The sequence below is a fragment of the Tachypleus tridentatus genome, chromosome 12 (genome assembly GCF_004210375.1).
Source record: "Tachypleus tridentatus isolate NWPU-2018 chromosome 12, ASM421037v1, whole genome shotgun sequence".
Lineage (NCBI taxonomy): Eukaryota > Metazoa > Arthropoda > Merostomata > Xiphosura > Limulidae > Tachypleus > Tachypleus tridentatus.
Genome location: NC_134836.1, coordinates 4441837 through 4468094, shown reverse-complemented (window position 1 = coordinate 4468094; position 26258 = coordinate 4441837). Strand labels below are relative to the sequence as shown.

At 33.8% G+C, this 26258-nt stretch overlaps 1 long non-coding RNA gene across 34 annotated transcripts in view; it reads right to left on the bottom strand.

Annotated features, from left to right (window-relative positions):
- Positions 1–7965: 7965 nt before the first annotated feature.
- The window catches only part of LOC143235526 (uncharacterized), a 45479-nt gene continuing 27186 nt past the window's right edge, over positions 7966–26258 (bottom strand). For 11 of the 34 annotated variants that reach the window (XR_013019235.1, XR_013019250.1, XR_013019243.1 and 8 more), the window contains 4 exons: positions 25013–25071; positions 21827–21913; positions 13734–13979; positions 7966–10402 (listed from right to left, as the gene is read on the bottom strand). This is a non-coding gene — a long non-coding RNA (uncharacterized LOC143235526). Of the gene's footprint in view, positions 10403–13733; positions 13980–16136; positions 21115–21757; positions 21914–25012; positions 25072–26258 lie in introns of those variants that run through there. The other 23 variants (XR_013019237.1, XR_013019255.1, XR_013019241.1 and 20 more) reach the window with 10 other exon arrangements.

Here is a 26258-nt window from a genome sequence, read left to right as displayed (position 1 = left end):
GAATACGACGCTGACTGGTGCGAAGATTTAAAAATTAGAATAGCAACTAGGTTCCAACATCTCGGTAAGACAATAGCAAAATACAATAGGAAAAAATACATAAAATAGAAAGACAGCTGACTAGTCTAGCAAGATTTTCAAACGGTGACCCAAATTTTTTAGAATCTATAGAAATCCTAAGACATGAATTAGATGACCTATATAATGATCTATATAATGAAAGAATCGAAGGACTCAAAATAAGAAGAGGAATAAAGGAATTAGATAGCAAAGAAACGAGTTTTATAAACAGTTTAAAAACAGACTCTTTCGAGTCGTGAAGCTGGTTTTCAATATCCCCTTGTAGTAAAGATACGATAGGTAACAAGAAGACAGCTGGTTGGTGGTAACGTGAATTTACAGTACTAACTTAAAGTTATATTAGGTTTTCGTACATTCTCACTAAATCGCTTTTAGTCTTTTAGAGTTTCAATAGTGTTTAACTTTCATTTGAGTACTGAATAAGTTATATCACAAATAATATAATGTATTTATCAGAACACTCTGTAGTGCGAGTGGAGCAAGAATAAATAAATAAAAGTCCAAAGGTTTGTGGCTAGATAGATGGAGAATCAGAAATTACTCCCCATCTAATATCAGCTGGACAAAAAGCCCCATCAAAATTTTAGGAATATGGCTGGGTCCATACGACCCAATAGCCCACAACTGGAAACTCAAAGTTACAGAAATAGAGGAAAAAATAGAACACTGGAAAGAGAACGATTTGTCCTAACAAGCTAAAGCACAAGCCATAAAACAAGTTGTATATCTAAGTGTCATATATCTAGGCAGAACACTTCCGCCCCCGGAGACGGAAATCAAGAAAATAAATAGAATAATATACAGTTTTATATGGAACTAAAAAAGAGAACGCCTGTCACGAGAAATTGTCAATCTTTCGACCAACTGACAGCAGTTACGATCCAGAGCACGTGTAAAAGTATAGAGTCTGAACACAACTGTGCTCTTTTCTGTAACTACACAGTTGGTTTCAACGCCAAATTTTACGTAAATAAGACCAAACCTCAAACACTACGAGCAGAAAAACCCAGTAATTGAACTATATAAAATGTCAACGGAAAAGATACATGAAAATCTAACAGATAAAATTCAAGCCAAAATAGTAAACCAATATCCACATATAAACTGGAAGACAGCATGGTCTACAAGTAACAGGAAAATCGAAAGCAAAAGAAAAGATTTAAATTATAAAATAGCACATGACATAGTTAGTACAAAAGAAAGATTAAACAAACAGAAAGTTATGAAGACAAACAAATGTTTGTACTGCCAGTCCAGAGAAACAACAAAGCATGCTTTCTATGACTGTGCATACGTTAAAGTATATTGGCGGAAGATATCCGATATTTTCCATACAGGCTTGATAAGTTACGCTACAGACCTTTTCAATACTCCACTACCTGTGAAAACCAATCAGAAATTCTCCTTCTTCTTTTTGTTGAATGAATTTAAATACCAGATATGGTCCGCAAGGTGCAAAGCCGTGTACGAAAATGCAAAGGAAAGTGTTCCGGTGGTGATGAAAAGAATTAGAGCAAACACAAGGATCAGATTAAAAATCGATAAACATCGAGTAACGGAAGCAGAATTCAACAAGAGATGGGCCCCGGAAGAGTCGAAAATCATCGAAACGGAAGGCAGATTCGTAGACCTGAGATTTTAAAATTCACTATGTCAAAGCAAGCATTACACGCTGACTTCAAGTGAACGACGGAGGAGGGAACCACGGCGGACCAGCCAACGCTGGAGGTGCAAACCTCGTTAGCGAGTGTGTTTGTGTACTTCACATGTGTAGGTGCTTGGACCGAAAAATAGTGGCTTTGACTACACATGTGAAGTTGTGTATCGTGTTCCCCAAAGTTGTACAACAAGATATCAACACACGACAGGAAATCAAGAGGCAACAACGACAAAGGAATGCTACATTAACAGGGAAAAAGGAAACTAAGGTAAGTACTTTCTATCACTTACTTTGTGTTGACTGGGGTTGCAGGATAGGCTGGAGATATGCCCTATCCTCTTCCCACAGTAAGGGTTTAGTCAGAATAGTTAGTGTGTTCTCTAAGCTGAAGGAATGGAGGCGGGGTACAGGAGATGGAGTTAGGAAGCCTACCTCTAGGGTACGGATCGCATCCGGGGGCCTGACTGGTGGCAGACTGTCCTCGGCGGTGGACGGCGCAGAAAACTTTGCGTGATTAGCTGTCGAGTGGATGGTTCGTCATACTGGCGGGTTTTGGGTACAAGAAGGTGAACCCGGAATTCCCAGGTCAGTAAAGGACGCCGACTCTTTGAGAAAGGAAAGACCTACAGGGTTAAGTACTGACTTGGAGTATGGCGACCACACAAACTTGATGATCCGGAGTAACAATCCAAAGTCGCTCAACATAGGTAAAAGTTTAAATTCCGAGCCGAAATCGAATGTAGACTACAGCCGAGTTCCGACGGCAAGACCAACACGTAAAATTAAAAAAAAATTGTTGTCATTGGCAAATGTAGTGCATAAAATAATAATACGTAATAGTTCCCCTAGCACAGGGTTCTGGGTGACAAAGAGCTATCTTGTTCACCCAAGCCTCTATAGTGCTTAGAGCAAACATCTGTGGGAAGATGACGTGGAAAAAGTAGGAAATGATAGGTAAAATTTAGGTATGGTTACGTAAGCGTGTTGCCCACAGAAACATCGATATCATAGGGTATGTTACTATAGGTTGTTAATGTTACATAGGTTCTATAGGCAGGTGGTGTTAATGTAATTTTATAGGTAGATTTTGTTGCTAATGGTAGTGTTTGTATTGGTGAATTGTGTTGCCAGGCAGATGAACAGTATTAATATTCTTCTGTCAGACTGGATACAAGTTTCAATTCGTCTGAATAATGATTTATAGTTTTCATTTAATTTTATACTTGTTTTACATGTGTTCCATAAAGGTGGGTGGTGTTTCTATAGGCGGACAAGGTTGTCTTACTTCCGTGGTATTGCATACAGATTTCAACTTGTCTCAAGATATGTTTATAGTTTTCATTTATGTATGTAACTGTATTCCATGCGTTTTGAAAAGACAAGTGGTATAATAACCAGCCAATAATAGATGTACATTAAATGACTTTAACATGTAGACTAGGAAAGCAACCTTTATATCCCTTTCGTTCAGGGTATCCCTTCCTGTGCAGGACAAGTTCTGGTGCTTCACCTTCACAATGCTATTAAAACACTCTTTGTTAATGTTATACCAATTAGTATAGTATTGCATCTTAAATAACAATCTTTATTGTAATGGTATACAAGTTTTAAGTTCCCAGTTCTAAGAGGCAATATTTTTAAAAAATCCCGCTTCCCCTTGAAAGAGTAAGAAATTAAACGTAAATTACTCACTATAAATAGGTTAATAATCGCAAACTACAAATATATGACCTGAAACATTTATAGATTTCGAACATAAACTACAGTGAAAGTCTTGGTCAAATTCTGTAGTTTTCCGATTAATAAGTGTTCATCACATTTATCCGTGATGACGAGAAAACCCACTTGTAGAGAAAATTACATATGTAAAAAACGGCTGGTATGAATAGAGAAAGCACTATGTAGAGGAGCAAACAACGTTTCAACTTTCTTCGGTCATCGTCGGGTTCAAAAAGAAAAAAAGAGGTAACTGACCACATATTTGAAGGCGTTTGTGTAATTGAGTGTAGGAATGTAGAGGGCGTGTTTAGATGTTGGACATATTTATTAATATAGGTATAAAAGTGTTATTTTGTATTGATTTATTTTGGGCTTGAGTTGTTGTATAAGTAAGGCTTCTTTAATTTTGCGTTTGTTTATGTTTGTTTCTTTGTTTAGTATTTGGGTGTTTTCTATGGTTATGTTGTGTTTATTTGATTTGCAGTGTTCGAAAACGTGTGAAGGTGACTTTTTGTGTTTTGTGAATCTGGTTTCCATTTTTCTACTCGTTTCTCCAATATAGAAATCGTGGCAGTTATCACATTGTATTTTATAAGATGTTGTTGAATTTCGTAGTATCTTGGTGGATTATGCAGAACGTGTTGGTTTGTTTATCGCTGATTCTGATTGGTAGAAAGACTACATGAGGTTTCAACCAATTGTAACCGTAGATTGCTCACTTGTAATCTGGAATCATTGTTTAGTGAAGGCTTTATTTTGTTAATGTAAGTATATTCTTTAATTTTCGTTGTTTTCCAAAGTTTGTCTCTGTCGATTATTCTAATTTTAGCCCAGTTTATTTTGAGTCCAATTGATATAGTGGTTTCTGTAATGGCTAACTTTTATATTTTCGTGAATCTCGTGCTATCACCGTGTTCTTTTATTCTTGTACCAACTCGTCTTACTATTTCTTCAATGTATGTTTTGTTGCAGAAATATGAAACTTCACAGATGGCGTTTTTTATTTTTTTGTATCAGTAGGATTCTGTTGGTAAGATATCTATAAGACATCTATATTGCATTTCTTGGCTATGCACTTGAGTTTTTTACCGAAATATTGCATGTAGTAGAGGTACCGATAGTATTCTTCTTTCCGTTTAGGTGTTCAGGGAAGTTTTGATAACAGTGGAGGTGTAACCGTTCCTTTTAAAAACAGACTGTGATCTTTTGGCGATTTATATTAATGGATGTCTTATCGCATATGTTTTCTGCTATCATGTTTAGGCACTTAGCTATTCCACATTTTATCGAGGTTATATGAAAGGACTAGAAGTTTAGGTAATTGTCATTGTAGGTGTGGTTTTTGTGTACAGTTGTGGTGATTTTCCTCTCTTGCCTATTGATGAGTATGCTAAGAAATGGTACGCTATTTTGTTGATACTTTTCAACATAGCGTCTGTAAAAAAACTTGTTTTATGTGTGTGTGTGGATGAGAGGTTTTTTTTTCTTTATTCAGCAGTCGTTATCCTGTGATATGAAGGGTGTGTGAAGTTGGAACATTGGTGAATTGGTCTGTGAGGTTACAACTAACGAAAATATCTTGAGGTCTGACGTTTAGTTGTTCCATGAAATCTTTCGAGTCGTGAAGCTGGTTTTCAATATCTCCTTGTAGTGAAGATACGATAGGTAACAAGAAGACAGCTGGTTGGTGGTAACGTGAATTTACAGTACTAACTTAAAGTTATATTAGGTTTTTGTACATTCTCACCAAATAGCTTTTAGTCTTTTAGAGTTTCAATAGTGTTTAACTTTCATTTGAGTACTGAATAAGTTATGTTACAAATAATATAATGTATTTATCAGAAAACTCTGTAGATTAACAAATATTCTGTATAAATAACTGTATAGATAATTAAAAGCTTCTGTCAATCTAAGATCAATAAACATCATAATTCGAAATTCTTTATTTTGTCAGCATCATATTTTGCTCTATTGAATACCATTAAAACTACTTATAACGCAAAAACGAATATCCCAAGTGTGAAAATTTTTATGGATTTTAATTTGTGTCGTGCTATTTAGTTCATGACTCACGAATTTTGGTTCGTTGATGAGTTGATTATTAACAATGAGGATATTTATCCGTTAAAATATTTGAAAAAAAAAAGAGAAAAATCTACGAATAAATGGTTTACTATTGACATATAAAAATTTTTCGAAAAATACATTGGATTATTATCTACTTTCCCAAAGGTAGATTAAGGAAAACTGGCTCTTGATGATCTTGTTGTCCGTTTTTCCTTAAATTTGTTTTAGCATACATAGCCGAATGGGTGTAAAGTCGCTCTTCCAGTTTGTGGTGTAATCAATTATTAATGTGATTATGTAACAGGATATTTGAAATTATATTTAATTTTTTAATTGATACTTTAAGCTCAAAATTGTGAAGTTTTTACATTAGGGAAATAAACATTAAACTGTATTGGAATCTTTGATAACAAAACTGAAAGTTTTATTACATAAATTAACAAAAAATATTCATATTGTAAAAAGATTTCCCGTGTGATGTCATAGTGCCTGGTAAACAGTTTTTACATTACTAGGGAAAGGAATGTATACATGATTGGATGGAAATATTAGTTACTTCATTAAACGCTGAAACTTTAAAATAGTATTTTATTTCTTATACTGTATATTTACAGTATCACTCATGTGCTTACTGCTCAGTAGATTGGAGACAGTAAATATGTATGCAGTTTTTTAATTATGTTACAATTTTAAGAAGTAAATGTGAATGATACACAATACTTTTTACGGTTCAGTGGAATATTTAGAAAATATAACTTTCTTCATTTTAATATCTAATAGTTAAGGCCAACCTCATACAATATTATATAAACTGTAGATTACTGCACTGGTAAACATACTTACGTTGGCTAAGAAGACTGAAAGTTACCCTCCAAGTTCCAGTAATGGTCTGTTTTATTCATTTGTTTTAATTAATATATTCTTTTGTTAACTGCCCTCTAGAAGCACAATGGCAAGCCTGAAGGCTTATACTGCTAAAAACTGGTGAGGACAGCAGAGATAATCTATTGCGAATCTTTTTTTCATAATGACAAGCCTATTCATTAGATCTTTTGGTTTACAAACGAAAACTTAAATGATAAACTTTCTGACAAACTAGCGTATTTTTATACCTTTTTTTATAAAACAAGCAATAAAATATATTTAATAAAATCCTTTCTAACTTGATCTTGGTTCTTTATTTGATGTTTCTGAAGTTATAAAATAAAAATAGGATAGTATTTTGCTATGTTGAGATCAATATTAATAAAGTAGAATTTGTAGTAGTAAATTATTTCAATTATTTGTCAGTATTTTAATTTTTAAATGACCTTAAATCAACTTTTGTGTTAATGTTTAGGATCTTCAACAGTTCTAAAAGTATGTGAAAGTGTCACATACGAATAACCAGGTAAGGTGCATTAAAAAAAAATACTTTATTTATTCGATTCTAAGTATATATAATTTCTGAGACATGCAAAACACCAACTGAAATAGTTTCTTTGAGTTAGGTGTTAGGGCACTTGACTCACAATCCGCTGACTGCAAAGTCAAATTCCTTCACCGAACAGGTTTGCGTGAGGGCGTTATAAAGTTATGACTAATCCAATTATTCGATTAGATTGTTCCAAGAGTTGACGATGACTTGTGTTACTTAGTTACCCTATTACAATTACTGCCAGTAGCACCTTTTATCAATCTTTGCCACCTGTATCATCTACTTCGGCATGTGGATATTCAATAAATAGCGATTTTTCTTTTTTAAGACTATCGGCAGTAGGTTTACGAAATTACAAAGATAAAACACGCATTTCGATTCCCGATAGTTATCAAAGAACACATAGGTCATTGTGTAACTTAGTGTTAAAAACACAAGAAGAAAAAATAGCTTTTCAAATTAAAGCACCAGCTTTTAATTGTTTCGTTTTTTTATCTTTTGCTCAAAGATTATTTTTTATAAACAATCTAATTGATGATAAAATAAACGTTTAGCCTACTAACTATACATGGAATTTTTACCACAGAAGTCCATACGTCACATATAGGTCATTACTAAATGTACCATACGAAGTTATCCTACTGCACTACAGCCTGGTAAAGCTAAAAATGTTAATAACAATTTATGTAAGAAGCCAAAAAATAGAGAAGAATGAAAATGCTCCTAAAAACGAAGCTCTACTAATATTTTAGGGTATGACACTATAGCACTTTATCATGGTGATAAAATTAAGAGACGAATTGGAATAAAAGATTATCTTGTAGTAGTTATATTGTTAATGACTCAAATACTATTATTGTGTGATATCCTGACGTGTGATTATAATTTGAACTATTATTTGAAATAATTTTATAACATGTTTGATTTGTTTTATTCGTTTATTTTATTTTTGTAATTGTTTATAATTTCTTGAGAAAGAAAGTACATTTTGATAACATAATAATAAAAAGATAAAAAACGATTTATAATATCAGGAATAATTTTATTAGTAGCAAAACATACTACAGTGGTACCTCGGTTCTCGAACTTAATCCGTTCCAGAAGGCTGTTCGAAAACCGAATCAATTTTTCCCGTAAGAAATACTGTAAATTAAATTAATCTGTTGCAGACCTCTAAAAATTACGCATTATGAAGCATTTTAAGTAAAAATATTGCTTATTTATACCTGTATAATAATACTTACATGCATAAAGGCAACCACAAAAACTATAAACACAATAAAAAACAAGTGATACTTGTGTAATGACTTAACAGATCACTACATCCTCAATTAAATCTTTTATAAACAAGTGTAACAGGTGAACAACAACACCCTTCATATACTGTTACAACTTCGTGAATATAGTTTTGTACTCCCAACTAAGGTAAAGAACGACATTTCAATGAAAAATGCTATATGATTATTTTCTGAAATCAATTGATGAAATAAACAGTGGAATATCTATCTTTGTGACCGCCTGAAAACAAAACACATAAAATCCGAAACGTTTACAATATTTTGTTGTAAGTTATTTTGGAATTTAAAAATAGGAAAGTCTTAAGCATTTTAAAGAACTAAACCAAGTGAAATGTCAAGTGTTGTATGAAACATTCAATCATTAGATAATGACTGTTAATAGACAGATTAAGGCTACACAGATTCGTTTATACCAAAATACCAGAAATCAGATTATTTTGTTCATGATTTCATACTTTCTTTATGTATGTTTCTAACACAGCTGGTATTGTTATTCGTGAGAGGTTATTTAAGTCACATAGTGTTTATTACTCCACAGGAGTTTAACAAACTGAACCGACATCGTGTCCAGTGATATATATCCGGGACAGACCAATCAGCTCCATGTCTCTACGTCCAACGGTTGTAAGTTCAAGGTCAATTTGTTTTGTACGTTTGTGCAAACCTACACAAACCGGAGTTCTCTGTGCTAGCCATCTCAAATTTAAAGGTTAGGGAACAGCAGACACCGCTAACTCTAAGACTACTGTAATAGAACAGTAAGATTTGTTTGTGATATTCATTATAAACCCAAAGCCGCAAAGTGTAGTGTTTTATATATATATATATATATTTGTTAACGGTAGCTGGATGACATATCGACAGTTCAATGCGTTAAGCACAAGGCTATACCGTTCTTTCAGTTACCTATCGTTACTCTCTTTATGGAAATATGAGCGTGTGACTTGTTTTAGTTAATTTATAAAGTAGAGACTATAGTCATAACACTGGTGTATAATATCTTCCTCAGATTATTTTACTTATATTTATTTTTATATATTATGTGTTTTTACAAATCTGAATTAGTCATAATCAATTGAGAAATAGTAATGATATTATGCCGAATTATACGTATTTGGATGACAGTCCAGAAAACCTATAGAAACATGTTGGGGTTAAATTCTTATAATTAATAATGTTATTGGAAAGAAACTATCAAAACATTAGCAAACACAGAGGCTAATCACAACGTATATGGAACGTCCCCAATAACTACAGTAAATTGGGTTTTATAAATAAACAACTATAAACATATACAGTTTTCTTCGATTATATAAATTTGCAGCTTCCATAGTTTGAAAATAAATATCTCTTATTACTTGAAGACATCAAAATAATTGACTCAACTGAAACACGGCGTAACTTTTAAAGTGATATTTACAAGTTCTAAAGTTATTGAAATTAATCACTTGAATATACTTGATAAATTAATAAAAGACACTACATGGTAGTCAGTAACATCTGCCACTGACATGTTGTATGTGTGTTTGAAACGAATAAGGAATGATTCTCCCACCTTATAATGTATCCACAGCTGAAAGTGTAGACCGTGTTCAGCAGAATCTTGAATCCTTCGATTCCACATCTACTTACACAAACGTTTAGGCTACGTCCAGCCCACAGTGTGTTATAAAAACTATAAGACTGTTTAAAATCATATTACCCATTATGTTTGTTAGGGCGCTGTCCTTCAAGTTTCCGTCAGTTGGTGATACTGGAAATAGACTGTTTTGGAAGAAACACTCTTTTAGTTCTGTACAACTGTCCTGTTTTTCTTGAACTGATAACAACGAATACAGAGGTGAATTGGAAGAATTTGGACTTATGTAATCGTGTGGTCCTTGAACTTGATGAACTTGAGCTATTGTCTCAAATACTAATGGTGTTTCTCAAAGTGATGAATTACTTTCGCACCATAAGTTCCTGTTGGAGGACATAAGTAGATTTTCTTCACTTTCCTGTAAGTCACAAATCACAGTTCTCTCAAGTGGGAAAGAAACTATCGTCAACTCTTCTTTCGAATTTTTAAATTTTATTATTTTCTCCAGTTCTTCTTCCTCAATTTCACCTTCTTTTAATTCCATGTCGTTGTTTTGTTTTTATTCTTCACCTCTACAGCAACTACAAAGTAATTGAATAAGATGTTGCTTATTTTTTCGGAATTCAAGTAACTATGAAAATATTAACGTTATTATCATTCGTACAACAATTCAATAATAAGAAAATTAACTTTTAACAAATGTCTACGAAGCTTGTATTTTATAAGATTATAAATTTTATTAATTTTTAAAGTTTTCAGTGATGACTGAAGGATGGAAACTTCTGATAATTTCTATTATTATCATTACCATGAAAAGGAGATTTATTTTCGAATCAACATTTAAAACCTTCTTTTTTCATTAATTAAAACAACCCAAATTGTTGATAATAAGGGAAATAAGTGATTTCATCATTGTAAGCACAACCAAATGTTTACAAACTTACAACAATTTTTTTCACCGTAACCTAGACAGATAACCTATATGAAACGCTGCGAATGTCCACGACTTACTTAAAAGTTGATTTACGTGATAATAAATACACAATAGCTATGAGGTTCTTATGAGCGACTGCCTTTGTAATAAATGCGTGTTAAACGCGTTTACACAAAATCTCAGATACAAAGTTACCTAGCTCAGTAAATAAATTTTTTTGAAAATACATAATTTAAAGCATTGTTTTAGACTTATTTGTTTTACTTCAAAAAGTTATTTTCCTACTAGTTTTCTGTTTTTACGCATGCTTAATGGGGTTATATCTTACTTTAGGCGTATACTTCCCCATTGCTGAGGATTCAGAAAGGCAATATATAATTAAAAGTTAATAATTTAGAATATATAAATAGTGATCGCGAAAAAGGAAGCAAATAAGGCTAGATATCTACTGTTCGTTGTTTTCTCAAGATACAAATCCCCGTTAAGATTCCACTGCAAGTAATATATACTGTGCTGTGAGGTCTCACAGGAATTTATCAAAAACTAATAGTGTTTTTAAATTTAAAATATTCTCTTTAATTTTGTTGTGATGTAAAATTTTCTAAGTTCTTCTCTTTCTACCGCTAAAAAATCCAGTGTTTTCCTACTGTATACGCTAGTTGGAAGCTAAAACTCGTGCATTTTCTAGCACATTAGTTGGAAACTGCCACGTGAAACATCCCATATTTTGTTGCTTCATATCGTTTCTCGAGTTTGTTATCCTTATGTGGACTTCCGCAATTATATTTCAGCTAAGTTTGAAATTGGAGAGTTACCATAGTAGATTTCCCACTCAGATGATGGAAGTAATCCTTTGTCCTGTTTTTTTTTTTAATTTTTATAATTACATGACTTCATGAGTGTGTATTACGTATTTATTACCGCTGCATATAGGATTATTCCATATATATATTGCTATTTTTAATAGTTTGTGTTAAAGTAGCGCTCTCAAATGTCGAAAAGTGGCGACTTAAGCTAAGTGTTTCGCTGTTATCTATTTTGCATGCACCATTTTTCTAGCAAACATTTGTGGACAACAGGCTATTGAAGAACATACACATGTGTTATAAAGACCTAACGAGATAAGCATGTTACTGAATCTGTTTACATTGTTAATCTGTATTGTATTATCTTAGAAATAATATTATTCCGTTATGATAAGCTTGATTTTTGATGCTTTTCTTTATTACATAACTCAGTGATATTACTGGAAGACGGTCGTTAAATCTATGACGATACAATCCTTGCCTTAACGACGGTCCTTTGGTAACAACATTACATTTTGTTTCCTGTTGTTAGCTAACAATACAGAACTGGAATTACACTTCAAACTCTGTGTTTGGGTGTAAAAAAAAGCCAATGCAGCAGTAAATTATTGAAATACGTGTAACATTCAACCGAACGCATATGCACGTACGTGGCTTAAAATGCATTCTTCATAAATGTACATAAAAATCTTTAAAAAAAGGTTAGTATAAATTTAAAAAGGGGAAATAGTGGTAATCAAAAAGTACAGAAATATTAATTTCAGTAGAATCAAAAAAGAAATTTGTAGTTTGATAAAACAATAAACTAACTTTAATTAAAAGAATTTGAAAACAGTTTTTAAATTTACCCTCAAGGGAAATCATTTCTAATGGTCATATTTATTACCAGATAGATGGAGTGGCAAGGGGATCACCTCTAGGTCAGACCATTGCAAATATTTTTCTGTTTTAATACGAACGTGAACAGCTAGATAATTACTCCCTTTATTTAAAAAAAACAACTGTATTATATAGAAGGTACGAAAATCATGCTTCATACAAAGAAGATTTTTTTTTTAGAATACCTAAACTCATCACACCCATTTATAAACTTTACATGTGAGATAGAAGAAAACAGTAACTTAGAGTTTTTAAAAGGTCAAATAAACAACCTCTTTCCTCATCTATTTATTTACTCTTAAGAAAATATTTATTGGAATATACACTTGGTTCATATCAGACAGGTCCGGAATGGCCAAGTGGATAAGGTGCTCGTTTGTTTGTTTTTGTTTTATTAGCTCACTACACGTGATCCATCCAAGTGAAACAGAATCAGTCGACCACTCGTGTAATCGGATAGAAGTATGTAATCTCTGTCACTATACTTAGATATAGGTTGGCTGGAGTGTGGTTTGATACGTCTTGTGAAAAAAAGTTAATGTACATATTGATTTTTCTCTTTTATATTAACATGGATGAAAAAGTTAAAGCACTTAATCACTGTTATATCAAGTGGATGATAGTAACAAACGTAAAAAACACCACATGGTTGTTAAAAGAAGTTCTACTAACCTACATGATATACAAATCCACACAATTTAAACTTTACTATGAAATGAATATTAAATTAAAAATCACGCTTCTCTCAAACAGATCTTTACTGAAGTTAAGCTTTAACGTTAACTTATTCTAATATCTTCTACTAGGACAGGCCAGCAGTGGAAAATATTCATCGAATAGAGCTGTGCATCTTAATGTCTAAAATTTGAGCCACAATGCAGCTAAATAAAGTCCGTAATTTCAGTTATGCCTGCATTAAACGAATTACAGTCAGTTCCTGTTCTAGTAGCTGGGTAAAGTATCTTATTGCAGTGAGTGCTTCCGAGTGGTTGGTCACTTGTTTAAAAGTAGGAGCGATAGGATGATTCTGACTTGTCATTTAGCCCTTGTGGGCATAGGATGCCCATCAATAAAAATATCAATATCAGTCTACTGAGGGAATTCTATTAGACTAAACATTTAGTCTAGAAGAAAATAAGAAGAGATAAGGCCAGTCAGACCACAGCCTGACCACTTTCTTTATAGTTACCATTTATGTACTACAATTTGCTTCTTGTAATGCATCACATTACGTACCGTATATGCAGTATGAAAATCTGGCATCCTACTTAATCATAAAAACCTAGTACTTACGAGTCGTGACATACGGAGTCGGTCTGGTTGTCAGTATTTCCTTTTGTTCTTCTGAAGCACGTGGGAATTCTCAACCTTTTCATAAAACAATGTGATTTTTTTTTTACCTGCACATATTTCGTCGTCTTTCCTCTTTATTTGGTCTATAGACATGTTTTCTGCTGAAAATGTCTTGGATAGCGCTCTTGGCAGATCTTGTTAAGGCCTGGAGCCACTTCTTTAGTGGCTTTTATGACGAGATCGATTCTTTGTTGAGATCATTGGAATAAAAGCAATAATTACAAGTAATGAATTTGTCACAGTACATTTTACACAAAGATTAATTTTATAAGAGAAGATATATATTTATTTAAATAAGCAGTGTTATATTAATAAATCATTACTTTAGCTTTAATGGTTATTAACTCAGATAACATTGCTAAATATCACGATTCACCGACCTTAACTAGTTCACACCAAAACAATTATAGTTCAATCAATTTGACAGTATTAATAGTGTCTCAACATCTACTTGATCGACTAAATTTATTAGGGTTATTTCAGGATGACATAAAATATAAATTACCAAGTTTGTCTCCTTCCTTTACACACGTAATAATAAAGGACTTAAATGAAATTATAAGTGAAAATCGATACAAAAAAATGTTGAAGACAAAGATAATATGACAGGTGACGTTTAACTAGCCAGTGTAAAGTAGTTGATGAAATATATCAATTATATAAGTAATTATGAAACCCAATCTATCATTGGATTATATGTTAACAGCTTGCCTGCTTAATAATAAATAATAAGCACAAATGGTATAAATTATTCAAGCTTATAAAATATATTTTCACCATGGTGAGTGGAGACAATTATAAACAACAATATATATAATATACATGAACTGTTACACATTTTCTTTAAACATTTTTAGTCCCGTTTCATTTAGAAAATATATGAAAACGTCTTTATAGTTTTAAAATACTTATTCTATACTTCGCTAGTTTTAGTAACGTCTTAAGTGCTAAGTTTGGCGTAGTTTATTTTGAATTTTGTGCTAAACTGCACGTGAGCTATCTGCGCTAACCGTCCTGAATTTAACAGTTATAGACTAGAGGGAAGGCATCTAGTCAACACCACGTAACTTCAACAAGTGGGTTACGTTGTTCTGAACCAATAGTGAGATTGATCGTCATATTATAACACCCTCCCGGCAAAAAGAGTGTATTTGATGCGACGTGAGTTCAAATCTGTGTCCCGCAGACTGTCAGTAGAGTACCCTGGGAACCACTAAAGAGTCAGGATTTACTTCAAAATACGTGCATTTTGGGTATGACAACCTCTGGAGGAACTGGCTGTTCTTGTACCTCACAGAGGATGTTATCTTTTCGATCTTTGAATGACGTGTTACTGATTACCCTCGGAAGGGACGAGGTCTCCTGAGAAAAGCAAAGTTTTCGTTTTCGGTGACATCATGTTGAATTGTTCCCACGTACTAGGTTTTGTTTGATAATATATCACGTGAAGAAGAAATGTTTCTTTGTTTTTTAAATTTGCGCAAAGCTACACGAGGGCTAGCCGTCCCTAATTTTGCAGTGTAAGACTAGAGGGAAGTCAGCTAGTCACTACCACCCACCGCCAACTCTTGGGCTAATCTTTTACCAACGAACAGTGGAATTGACCGTCATATTATAACGCCCCACGGTTGAAAGTGCAAGCATGTTTGGTAAGACGGGGATTCGAACTGGTGATCATCGGGTTACGAGTCGAGTGTCTTAACCACCTGGCCATGTCAGACCATTAACAATGCTAGATACCTGGTTTCAATACCCATGGTGAGCAAAGCAGAGATACCCACTTGTGTAGCTTTGTGCTTAACTTCAAAAACAAATCACTCAGTTGAGTGCGCCATTTGAAATAGCTGTAGTAAGAGGGCAGAAGGAACTGGTTGTGTAAAGCCAATAGGAACTGTAAAACTGTGAAAACAGTTAATAAGACTTATAGTGAAGAAAAAGTAAGTAAAAGTATAAAATTATAGGATAAATAAATTACATTTATATTATAAGGAAAATAATTATTAGAATAACATCTTAATTTAAAAAGGAAATTATACTGACTAATTATATTTATAATCAGTGATGACGAGAAACCCACTTGTTGAGAAATTTATATGCAAAAACGGCTCTTCTATGTAAAGTGTTTTCTCAGCCCAAACGAGCCGTTTTTGCATATAAATTATATTTATTTTTTAACATTTGTAATGCACTTAGTTTATACATGGACTGTATTAAGTTTGTATATTTGAAAAGTATATGAATTTATTTTAGATAAAGACATCTATATTGCATTTCTTATTATTCTTGCATTTCATATTAAGACATCTATATTGCATTTCTTGGCTATGCACTTGAGTTTTTTACCGAAATATTGCATGTAGTAGAGGTACCGATAGTATTCTTCTTTCCGTTTAGGTGTTCAGGGAAGTTTTGATGACAGTGGAGGTGTAACCGTTCTTTTTAAAAACAGTCTGTGATCTTTTGGCGATTTATATTGGTGGATGTTTTATCGCATATGTTTTCTGCTATCTTGTTTAGGCATTTAGCTATTCCACATTTTACCGAGGTTATATGAAAGGACTAGAAGTTTAGGTAATTGTCATTGCAGGTGTGGTTTTTGTGTACAGTTGTGGTGATTTTCCTCTCTTGCCTATTGATGAGTATGCTAAGAAATGGTACGCTATTTTGTTGATACTTTTCAACATAGCGTCTGTAAGAAACTTGTTTTATGTGTGTGTGTGTGTGTGTGTGTGTGTGTGTGTGTGTGTGTGTGTGTGTGAGAGGGTTTTTTTCTTTAAAGCCTTTCATGAAAAACGTCTGCTAAGACTGGAAGAGTAGTTTGATCCCATGGCTAGATAGTCCATTTTTTCGTAGAATTTCTCGTTGTAATGTATGTAAGCCGATAGTTAGTTCCTTGATGACATCTGTCTTCCTGTCAGTTCTAGGTGGTAGAGAGTAGCTATTCATCTTATTACCAACAATATTGTTGTTAGTTATAGATTCTCAGTAAAACTATTTTCCGAATATTGACATTTAATATCAAAATACCAGTGAAAGAAATTAATAAAAGAAGAGCCAAAAGTAACAAATTTTAATGTTTTAATAGATATATTAGTAATATATTTTTCTAAAACAATATTGATTTCATGCTTTATGCTTCACAACAAACAAACCAAAGTAAAACTACATTTCTGTGTTCACTGAATAATTTTCAAACATAGATACTGCTTAACAGCACCTTAATACAAATGGTTGTTAACATCACGTCTTTAATTCCTGAAATATCTTTTACTGTGGCATCTGTTGGTGATTTCTCTGCAATTTCCTCATGTTTTAAATTAGAATATCCAATTTGTGGCTCTTCTCTATATTCTTGGTTTATTTCTCTCCACACCAAAATTAAAATATTAAAATAAAAAGATGTAATTTTGTTAAATATATTTGTAGATTTACATTTATATTAACAGTAAGATGAGACCAGCAACAAATAGAAACAATTTTAATGTAACATGTCAAACGTTAACTTCATTATAATATTATAGTAGTATATTAGTACACAAGCTAACAAACATGTTTTATGATAGGATTATTATTCGCTTTAATTAACATAGCAAATTTTCATTATTCGAAGAAAATTTTAAATTAGCTCCTAGATTCAGGTAAGAGGGAAAGAAATAATTGGTTGGTTGATTTAGTGTTTTATGGCACAAAGCAGCCAGGCTATATGTGCCAAACATCCGGTAAAAAGTTAAAAGTAAATTTAGTAAAATTCATAAAAGGAAATTAAGGTAAAACAAAACAAAATTTAAAAAAAAAACATAAATAGCATAAAACCAATGTTTACATCTAGTCTAGAAAGTGAGAAAAACTACAGTAATACAAGTTGTAAAGGGCTTTCTGTAGCGTAACTGTAACTATCATAACTCGCCAAGAAGACTAAAAGGTAAGTACAAAAACCACCGATAGTCACCTGAAGTTGACCTTTCCAGTCCTGGTTCCAAGTTATTTGACGTTATGGCCATTTTCAAAAAGGAAAGTAATGAAAAGGTTTCAAAAGACGTGTAGCAGAATTATAATAATAACTCGTCAGGATGACCAACGAGTAGTTCAAACAGCAGCGTTAGTCACCCGAAGTTGGCCTTTATAGTCCTGGTTTCGAGTTATTTAATGTTACGGCCACTTTCTCACCTTCTGATTTCAAATCGAACTAGATGAAGTGTGATTTTTAAAAGGGAGCCACGTTAAAAAGGTGTAATGTATAAACTAAAAAACTTAAATGGTATTAAAAATATTAATGGGCTTTAAAAAACTAAAAACTTTATCAAGGTAGACAGTGTCACCATCACTGATAACACTGTCTAATGTTATGGACAAACCTTGGGACAGAACATGTTTAAAATGATGCCGTCGTTGAGAGTCGTAACGAGTCTGCGAGCTCGTTTCCGCGAATACCAACGTGGCCCGGTATCCAGAAAAACTGGATAGAAGTAGATGTTAAAGAGAAATGGGCCAGTCGGTTTTGAATAGCTGCGAGAACAGGATGTGAACCACCATGAAGCGATTCCAGGGCCAGTAGAAAACTAAGCGAGTTAGTATGAATAGTGCAGTTGGCGTACTGCTTAGCTTCTATGTGATCCAGGGCAAGAGAACTGGCGTACAGTTCAGCAGTGAACACAAAAGCTGTAGAGGGGATTCCACCAAACCGCAACAAACCATGGCAGAGCACACAGAGTCACCTGATTTTGAACCATCCGTATAAATAGGAATGGAAAGATTGTTCGAGAGATGTTCAGTAAATAAAACACGGTACTTCTAATCGGGAGTATCTGCTTTTCTCAGATACTTAAGAAAGGCCACATTTGGGAACTGTACTAAGCCATAATGGGATGGACTGACCAGTGTATACTGCAATGTTATCTAAGGAAATGCCCAATTCATCCAACTGTGCTGGAAAACAAAGGTCATAAGGGGCAGATCGCCTGTTCTGAAAAAGTATGGCCCACCAAAGAAGAAAAACACAACCCCAGGCGGGTTGCTTTGATAAGAAACGAAGTTTCGAAGCACAGAGTAAAGACAATTGTAAACAGCAAAGGTGCAAAGAAGGTTCAAGAGACTATGTATAAGCTCTGAACTGGGGAGGTGTAGAAGACCCCAGTGCCTGTCGAGGTTTTAGGAACACATTGAGCAGGTGCTTGTATAATTCAGTCAGTTACTGCTGCCACACAGTCGTCAACTGATGGTGTACAGATGATGGCAGGATCAAGTTCTGCAAGAGCAGTGAAAGAGGGCCAGTTTGCCTGATCCAGGTTCCACCGGAACACGCGGGCCGGGTGGCATCGACCACGAACAGGCTCTCTCAAGATTATTGGAAAATGACTCGTGAATTATTGTCAAACCTCCATGAAAAATTGGAGAATAATGAAAGGGAGAAAACTGAGAGATCAATAGCAGTACAGAACTGACTAGGTGCATGAAAATAAGTAGAAGAACCAGGATTGAAAAGAGAAAGGTTGCGATCAGAGAGCATACGCTCTCCAGAGTGACCCCTCATACCAATATCAGCACTTCCCCAGAGAGGATGATGTCCATTAAAGTCCCCCAGAATGAAATAGAGACGGCAACTGTTCAATGAAAGCATCAATGTCTGATTGATCATATGTCTCTCCAGGCAAGAGGTAGAGAGAACAAATACTGATGGTATGTCCCAAGGAAACACGGATGGCTACAGCCTTCAAGTGTGTATCGAGTAGCAAAGACAGAGTGGGCACATGCTGATCAACCAACAGTGCCACCCCTCCATGCACTCGTCCATCACACAGCCTGTCATTTCTGTACAAAGAAAACTGCCAAATGGTGACTGTATCTGCAGGTTTCAGAAATGTTTCCTGTAAGGAAAGACATAAAAATGGTAGGAAGCAATCAGTGTTTTGATGTCATCCAGATTAGAAAGTAAACCTTGACAGTTCCATTGTATCAAAGTGGCCATTTTTATTTACGTGTAGGCGAATTGGGTGGAAACCCCTTCTGTTTATGACCACATTTTTTTTTCCTTACCGGAGGACTATTGATCTCCATGGATCCTGCTCTGGGTCGATTATGCAGGTCTTTGTTGTTAAAAGGGGATTCCATAACTGAGGATGCGAACGAATGATTGTTTTGCATCTTGGGGTGGGAGAAAAAGATGTATCTGAAGAAATTCCTGTATTTGAAACCAAAGGATATGGATCTTGGGGTTTGTTGGAATGTATGTAAGGGACAGAGATAGGTGTTAAAATTGATCAATCAACTTTTTTAACCATGGAGGTCAAGAGACTTTTCATTTGTTTGGAGAACGATTCATTTGTAGGCACAAAGAGATCTGTCTGCACTTCCAATGTAGTTGTGGAACGAAGAGCAGCAGCATTCGTCCAAGATAAGGTGGTGAACAGCAATTTTCGAGCCTTGGGATAAGTAATGTTATGAATCGTTTTTAAATGCTGCGCCTCTTTTTCTTCCAAGCATTTAGGGCAAGAACAAAAGTACAATGGGTGAGAACCATTGCAATGTGTTTCACACTCGTAGGCATCATGGTCCATGCCGCTGCAATGAGCACACGTCAAGGAACCACAACATGATGTCTTTGAGTGACCGAACTGTTGACGCTGGAAACATCAGGGAGGGTTTGGAATGTATGGCCATACTCTGCAATTAAGATAACCTCCCTTGATGATGGCAGGCAGACGTGGTGACGTAAATGTAAGAATGATGATATTGGTCGGCACCATAATTCCATCTTTGCGAGTGGAAATGTACCTCACTGCAGAAACTCCTTGGGTGGATAAACCAGCGAGAATCTCCGACTCGGGGATGTTCTTCAAATCCTTCTGAACAATAACTCCTCGTGATGAATTAAAAGTAGCACGAGGTATAACCTCAATAGGTATATCCCCCAATGGCCTTTGAATGCAAGAGAAGTTCACTGTATTGAGATGTGGATGTTTCTACCAATATGTCACCAGATCGAAGCTTCTTTACTCACTTTGGAGAGCCAGCAAGTCCCTCTAATCCCTTCTGAATGCAAAAAGGGAGACATTTGCCCTATAGGTTTGTCTGAAAGTGAATGCAATATAAGAAAATGAGGTACAACAGGTAGTACAGATGATGAAGTTTGCTGCTCAGGATCGTCAAGACGTGGTCGTTTGCCACTGTTTTTTCATTATTTTATTAAGATTTTTAATTGTAGTATCCATAATAAAGCACTATTCCCAAACACCAGCATCAGATACAATGTCCACAACACCTGTTGAGAACATCCAACACTGGTACTTGGTTGACCCTAGCCCAAGTGGACCAGCCGACTGACCCAAGGCCGCCTGTCTAGAGGGAATTCAAGGCCAAAGTGGTGTGTTAGGGTTGGACCCCTCAACAACCAGGATTCTCTCCTCCCCTTCATGGGTTGCCACGCACGGCAAAACATGGATGGATGATTAGATCCCAGAAGAGGTAAACTGAAAGAACAGAACCTTCCTTGGGAGGTCCCCTCACCACGTACAGGAATCCACACCGAGGGGGGAAAGAAATAAATATGAAAATATCATTTCAATACTAAGTGATTTAAGTAACGATTTAATAAATCTAATAAACACTAATGATTATTGATTAAATCTAAATTATTTTGCCTAGTGTAGGTACCATTTAAAAATTCAAATTTAATAACATACTTCTAAACCTCCACACCTTCCTGAGTCGTAAGCTGTTTACATGTTAGAAACATTTAATCAGTATAAAAATCATAAGTGCGATTACAAATCTTCATTGTACGAAATCAATTTAAAAATGGTGATAATAAATATTAAATAGACAGAAGTATTTCTAAACTATTACCCACCCATCCAATTAGCTGCAAACGTGAAAGTTTGTAACACTACAATTAGGAATCCGATCCCATTGGATGGTTTTATACCTCGCAATAAACAAATCGAACTAACAGAAATATTATACTTAACCCAATAAACATTAAAAGTGGTATTCCCACTGTCGGAAATAGAATTGGGAATATATATAATCATCTTTACTATTACGGAGGTCCTCCGCTAGCACAGCGGTAAGTCTACGGCTTTACAACGCTACAATCAAGGGTTCGATTTCCCGCGGTGGCTTTCCTATAAAAAACACACACTATTACGGACACTAAGATGTAAACAACAATACTGTTTTTTTTAACATTTTTATTGTTAATGGGATAAATATTTTCGTACAAAGTGATGTTAATATTATTTGTTTATATGCCACTTGCTACTGTTATTATACTTTAAAACAAGGATTACAGTTTATGACATATATCTGGTGAGTCACTGTTTTATCACATTACAGCTGATTCATAACTTGTATGTATCACTGAATGACAATATTTAAGTTGACATAAATCTCTTTCATGTAGATCCATTACATTTTACTTGTTCAGTGTTACTGTTTGTTTAGTACCTGGATCTGCAATGATCTTACAGAACCTGTAGTTTTAAATACAAACAAATACAATAATTGTATATGTATTGTTATTATTCTGGTATAAATAGGTTCTTTTTTTAGTGTGTTACCCACTGTATTATTAGAGTAGCCAAAATTACTGGAGTTGTTACTTCAGTTAGGGATATTACCATGTACATTATATTGTTACAGGGTAGTGATCATTTTGCTAAAATATACCATGATTATTACCTTTTGTTCCTTTTAATAATAGATCTTTTCAAGCAGTATTGTGCATTTTGAACTGATAGCTTTAGGGACTGAAGATGAACTGGAAATGGCTGAAGTAAGAGTTGAAGAAAGATCACAACATGAAAAAACAACTGGGCTGGGGTCAGAACACACATATCTATTTTCAACAACCAACCAAGTGTGCTAGGAGGCTACCATCATTAACGAAGCTAGAAAATGTCATTTGTCCAGGTAATGATTTAACTGAATTTTCTGGGAGTGGAACATCTATCATCAACTCTGATTACCCAACATAAAAATGGAGAAGGCCAAGGAAAGACCAAACAAAACAACTTGGAATTGATAGACCCTGTGGTTAAATCAAAGAAACGGACAATATATTGAGGATATGGGAATATGGAAGTAAGCATGAGACATGTTAATCTTTGTCATTCACAAACATGGAGTAAGCACTTAACAAAGTGGCATAAATGACTCCACATTGAAACTTTGTCTGTGAAAAACAGTAAGTTCAGACTGTCAGTTTAGGAATAGAAGCTGAAATGATCCACAGATTCTACAGTACCGTTAGAAAGAAGGTCTTGTTCTGCTTCTAACAAATAATACCAGGATATGGGATTCCTTAGGAGAGGGAAGGGAACTGGAAAAGTAGATGAGGGAAAAAGAGTTTGAAAATGAAATGAGAGTTCTACTAATAAGACTTTTAACACCAAAGATTGGTGGGGAAAGTTCTCTAAAAATGGACAGTCTTGTATATCTTGGTCACCGTATGTTCTATACATACTAAGTTGCCACTGAAACCAAGTACAGTAGATGAATTGGCAGCAAAAAATAAGATGATTTTAGTCAGAAGCTTCAGCAAAATGAGCTGATAAGAGAACAGAATGGGAGTGAGAAGAACAGGGGAAGATTGAGACAGATGAGAAGCAAGGGAGTATAAGAAAGACAGGAGATGAGATGGCAATGACCAAGAGATTCCCCCAAAATAGATTGATGCAGAAAAGGAGTCACACATAAATGAGTAATTCTCTTGAAGATGAGAGGAATAAACACATCCATGTCAAACTAGAGTTCTGCCCAACAACAATAGAGCTAATGAAAACAAATGGGCTGATATGAACAACAGAATAGCAGCAGTGAATGCTCACCTTTCTAAAAACCCTCATGGAAATGACAGATAACATCAGGCAAAAAGTGAACACAGAAGGAAGATTAAAGATAAACAAAGATGGGAATACTGAGCACATGAAGTACCTAGGTCTTAAACCTAAACTGGGATTAAATAACCCAACTATGGATAATCCAAAGAAGAATTTGAATACCAATGATAGGCCAAAGTGTGAGCATATAAGATATCAGGCAAGGGATGGTACACAAACTATTCAGGAAAAGGATATATATCATGTAGCAAAAGAAAGTTTACACAATGCAGAGGATGAGAACAAAACATAAAAAGCCTGTCTATGTCTTAATCTTCTTGTCCAACATCCCTAGGGTAAAGGAGAAAGACTGAGGGTCAGAAGGACCCACAGACTGCAGGAATGACTCCATATCTCTGTACATGAGTGCCAAAATCCTCTGCCAATAAAGTTCATTTGAAGATGTCATAACAATAAAATGCAAATTCCTGACTAGATATGAAATGAGTAAATAACTCAAATTGAAAATCTTTGTAAGCAAACAAAATTATATCAAATAATTCAAGTTGCAACAGCTTATAGACTATGGAAGTTGGAAGTTAAATACAAAAACTAAGTTAAAGACTATAAACAAAGTTGAGCAAAATTTGAAAACTCAAAGCACGGCGAGGAATAAGTCTAAAAATTCTGAAAAATGATGTTATTTAAAGAAAAATTGCATGGTAAAGATACATATGTTACTTATGAAAATAATATGTATTCCCCCTTGTAACTAATTATTTCTAAATAAATACAACATTAACTTTAATTAAACATTGCCATAGTAAATTTTTATGTCTTGACTTTTTAAAGACAGTAACAATTTGTCTAGGCTTTGGAATTTGGTTTTTTCACCAGTTAATATTGTTTGGAACACCTGCAGATTTTATAATATAGTTACAGAATCAATTTTGCAAAAATACAAGTGCTAGAACAGCATAAATGAAGACAATAATAGTTAAAAACAATCATTCTGTTTACAAATGTTAAACCATGAATTTAGTGTAAAGATTATTTTTTTTTTTTATAAATAGACTTGGATTTTACACCTGTTTTTTTTTTTTTTATCTTTGTATCTTTCTGCAATTTTTTAAAACATCTAGACTACACAGAATGTGCATATATATCTCTTGGGAGTTATTTGCAGAGATGTAGTCATTCACAGTTATATATATACACACACACACAGATATATATTTATATACTTTTTGTCACTGATATATTAACATTTTATTATAGTCATCCATGAATTTCTAAATTTAATTGATGACTATTAGACTCAATAAGGTATAAGTGTAATAAAGCGATTGAATATTTCTGTCTTTAATATATTTCATATATAAAAAAACTTTAAGTGGAGCTGACCTTATTCTTTCTCCAATACTGGAGAACTGTGTTACCTGGATCAGCAACAGTTCCAAAACCTACGTAAAAAAAACCAAGAACATTAAACTTTTACAGATGGGATTATCATTTTTAAAAGATAAATGCAATTTGGATAACCTAACTTGAACCTGTCACACTAACTTAAAATTAACTAAAACATGAAGTAAGATAATGTTTTCTCATAATATTCTATCACATTAATTAAATGTTATCATTAACATCTTATTTTTAGCTGTTCAGATTAAACACAAGTTGTATACCAGTTATTACGATATTTCAAAAATGAACTGCAAAAAATGTCTTTATGTCCCCATCAAACTGATATAATTATAGTAACTTAAAATTACAAAAGGTTCATTCATTCCTTAGTACATACAGATAGTACAGTTAGTAAGACTGAGAATGTATGATAATTTATGTTTAGTATGTTTGTTGTTAAGCACAAACTGTAATACAGAATGAACATTTTGTAAACTGATGATAAGTACTGCAACCAGATTATTTTAAAATTATTGCTTAGCCACTAGAGAGCATGTAATACAAAAAATACATACATGATAATTTATATTTAGTTAAACTGAATATGCATGACCATTAGCAGAGCTGAGTACATATAATAACCTATATTTAGTATGGCTCAGTATGCTTAATAATTTCATTACGACTGGTTACGCATGATAACTCATATTTAGTATGATTAATTATTCATGATAACTTACATTCAGTAGGATAGAGTTTATAGAATAATTTATAGTAAGCAGGACTAAGTAAGCATGATAGCATATATTTAATAAGACTGCATATGAATAATTACTTATATTTAGTATGATTAACTATTCAAATAATTTACAATCAGTACAGCTGAGTACACAAGATAATTTACATTCATTAGTAATGAATATATGTGATAATTTATATCTGGCAAGACTGAGTATGTATGATAATTTATATGTAGTGAGAGTGTTTAAACAGCCCCCAAGAAAAACAATCTACTTTAAACATCTAATCTTAAATTCTTACAAGTTTTACAACTACTGTATATATATTTTTTAGTATAATGCAATATTTATACTTGTAATATGTGTATTTATCTTTCCAACTAAGTTGGGAATATATAAATTTATTATTGATATAATATTAATAGTTTGCTGGCAGAACAGTATATTGTTTAAATCTTACTAAAATGGGCATTGTATATATGTGTATGTGACCAAAATAATAAATA